This window comes from Octopus bimaculoides, chromosome 24, assembly GCF_001194135.2.
Source record: "Octopus bimaculoides isolate UCB-OBI-ISO-001 chromosome 24, ASM119413v2, whole genome shotgun sequence".
In the NCBI taxonomy this organism is placed as follows: Eukaryota; Metazoa; Mollusca; class Cephalopoda; order Octopoda; family Octopodidae; genus Octopus; species Octopus bimaculoides.
Window position 1 is genome coordinate 18,985,014 of NC_069004.1, and position 4,010 is coordinate 18,989,023.

The following is a 4,010-nucleotide window of genomic DNA, read 5'->3' on the forward strand; positions in this document are numbered from 1 at the left end:
CCACAATATCTCCTCTTTTTAGAATCAGTTTCCACTATCTTCTTTCCTTTTGAGAATTGAACTCAGCTCCGAGTTTTAATATCACTTACGTTTAGGGTTCAATTCCAGTGTTTCCGTTCTTTTCCGTTTTCTGGTGCTAGAACATGTACATTGAAATTGTTTGGGTGTTGGTACCTCAAACGTGTCGCACAATACTTCCATAGGGATTTCATTTCTCGTGACAGTTTTTTTCTGTGAATCTTTTAAGCTGGTTAATATGTCTTTTGTATTTTTCCTTTTACCAGAAATATCATTCATCCAATTTGTTCATTAATTACACCGTCCTGCCAGCTTTCTTTACCATATCCATAGGTTCACAAAAGAAAAACTTTGTCACCTAACTTGAAGAATTTTGAAGTATTTTTGTTGTTCGCCTTTTTTTATATTTTCACTCGATATCAGCTTAACAAAAACGGATCTGACCTTTCGAGCAAACATCAATTCCGCGGGTGACAATTACCGACGGTACTTTTTCAGATTAGGTGTTACTCGGTACACTCTTAGAAATTGTTGAAGTGCAAAATCGTCCATCACTTCATTGTTCGCCTTTCTCAACGCCCTTTTGAAAGTGTCAACAAAACGCTCCGCTTGTCCACTTGACCTAGGATGATAAAGCGGAGTGGTGACATGTTCAATGACGAACATTTTACAAAGTTTCCTGAACTCGGCTGATGTAAATTGAGTTCCATTATCCAATGGTGTAAAAAAAAAAAACTTATTGTAACCGCAGATGTCTGCTTTTTACATTTATATACTTCCGGGTACATTGAAAAACTATCCACCACCACAAGGTAATATGAACCCTTAAGTGGACCTGCGTAATCAATATGCACTCTGGCCCATGTAACATCTGTTTTTGACCACGGTTGCCCTTTAGTGGCAGTTGATTTTGCATGATTCTTCAATGTTTGTGTCACACAATACATCCATTGGGATTTCATTTCTCGTAATATGTCACAGTCCATTGTTTGCCAATATACGTAACTTCTCATTAATGATTACATTCTTGAAATCCCTGGGTGACCAATATGAAATTCCTCTTCTAGTTGCTTTTGTAATGTGGCTACGACTACGACACTTTCTGATATATCAACACATTGTCACACATTCAGAAATGGTTCGCATTTGTGTTGTGCATATTTTTATCTCTTTTAGCCTTATAACGAATTTATCGTTTCACGTTTTTAGTTTTATGTCTTGCAAAGTAACAGACAGTTCACGAATGACGTTGCACAAGACATTTTTAATTTCATTTTTCGCTCGCCAAATGGCAATCATGGTATTTTGAAATGGTTCCGCATTTTTCGAAATCAATCTTGATAGACAATCGGCATGACCTAGTTTTTTGGATGGCATATACTCCATCTTGATATCATAGTATAATAATATTGTACCCCATTGTTGCAATTTATTAACTGCATGGGTAGGAATTCCATTTTCGACCCAAATATCCATAATAATGGATGGTGATCAGTCTATAGCCGAAAAATTCTACCGTCTGTAACTGAAAACCTCTACACAGCAAAAATAATCGCGAGAGCTTCTTTTTCGATTTGACAATAATTTTTCTCTGCTGATATCAGAGAACGTGAGGCATGAACCACTGCCTTCATATTACCAACTTTCTATTTATGTAGCATTACTGCTCCTATACCGTATAGCCGTACTCAGAAGCGTCTAAAGCTACAACAATCTCCGTTGCAGGATCGAAGTGTGCTAACGGCAAATCAGATATTTATATTTTTTGTTATTTCGTCAAATGCCCTTGGCAATTTTCCGACCAATTCCATTTCTTATTTCTTTTCAGCAGATTATTCAGTGGAACCCTTACCTAATGCATATTTGGAATATAATTTTGGTAATAATTTACCAGTCTTAAAGATGCTTGTAAGGTCGCAATATTAGTTGGACAGGGCATATTTGTAATTGTGTCTGCCCTGGTTGGGTCTGGTAAACGTTCATTTCTGTCAATGATTTATCCTAAATATCTTATTTTCGGTAAGAAAAAGTCACTCTTTTCTTCACTCAAAGTAAAGCCTTAATCCCTAATTTCTTCGAATACATATTTTACGTGCTCTACGTTTTCATCCCTGGATTCGCTTTTAGTGAGTATATCATCCAGATATGGAATTGCGAATTCACAGTCCGCTAACATTGCATCCATAATCTGTTGAAAAATCGCTGGTGCAACTTTTAAGCCAAAGGGTAACCTATTGTATTTATACAGTTCTATATGCGTGTTAATTGTTAGGTATTTACAGCATTCATCGTCTACTCTAAGCATTCATCGTCTAGAAGTCATTTACACCTGGCACAAAAGTACTGGAAATAGAGGTGGAGTATATCAGTAAGGATGCTCCTCTCATCCAGTACCATTATCAGATGGGTTGGTTACGTCAACCATCTTGATGATTTCACATTTCCGAAGCAATTACTTCATCTTTATTTTTCACGTGTTTTACTCATCAGACTGTGGCCATGCTGGGGCATCGCCTTGAAGGGTATAGACAAGCAAATCGACCGCAGTACTTTTTATATTTGAAATCTGGTACTTATTTTGTTGATATCTTTTTGCCGCACCGCTAGATTAGTTGGAGACGAACTTGGTTTTGTAAATAATTGTTGTAGCATTACTGATTAAGAGGTCATAAAATTTTGTATATGCAAGAGTAATTTATCGCTGCTGGTTTGGCTGGATTTCCTAATATTACGTTTTACATGTCTGATGTTCAAACAGACATCGGTTGTCAAGCGGTGGTAGACAAACACGGTAGACATTTTCTCAGGATTGAACCCAGAACCATATGGTTGGGAAGTAAACTTCTTAGCACACAAGCACACCTGTGCCTATAGAGAATTTGTTTTCACCAAGTATCTCCAGAACAAAGCAAAAAGGAAATTTACTGACCTTACAAAAGCCAATATTAAGTCCTTGAACATCAGCATTGTTCATTGAGAATATTTCACAATGAGTTGAAGCGAATGGTGGTCTATTGTGAAGAACAATGATTTGTAGCTTGAGAAGATTCGAATTTCCAATAAATAGTAAAACATATTGTCAGAAATCTGCAAGAGATTGAAACTTTCAAAACTGATCTTGTCTCCCATAATGGTTTACATATCAGGAAACCAACAAGAGATGCTTTATACGCATACAGCATCAACAGCCTCCGCGGGGAAATGCTGTTCTCTACGACCAATGTTGTGCTAAACTGAAAATCCGTTTTCGATCAATGTACAAGGGCCCAGTAGCCGAGTTACTGCATAAGTGACAATAAATAAATAAATAAAAATTGACAAAAAATGCTGGCGTGAGTATGAGGTAAGAAGCTTGCTTCCCAACCACGTAGTCCCGGGTTCAGTCCCACTGCATGGCACCTTGGGAATGTGTCTTCTACTAGAGCTTCAGGTCAACCAAAGCCCTCTTGAGTGGATTGGGTAGGCGGAAATTAAAAGAAGCCCGTCGTATTCATATATATATATATATATATATATATATATATATACACACACACACACACACACACCTTTGTGTGTGTCTTCATGTCTGTGTTTGTCCCCACCACCATCACCACTTGAGGATCGGTGTTGGTGTGTATATGTTCCCGTAACTTAGCGGTTCGGCCTAAGATATCGGCTGAATAATTATCAGGCTTAGCAAAAAGTAAGTATTGGGTCGATTCATTCGACTAAAAATTCTTCAAGACGGTGCCCTAGGATGGCCGCAGTCTAATGATTGAAGCAAGTAAAAGATAAAAGATAAAAGAAAATAAGGGCTTGGCGGAGATTTTAGGGTTCGTAGTTGAAACGCTATCAAACATGTTATAGGCATATATACGCAATGAGAAACTGTTTATGATCACAGTCGAGTAAACTACCATCTATATACCATTTGTATGTGTGTGTATGTGCGTGTGTATTTATGCATTATATACGTATATATATATATATATATATATATATATATATAG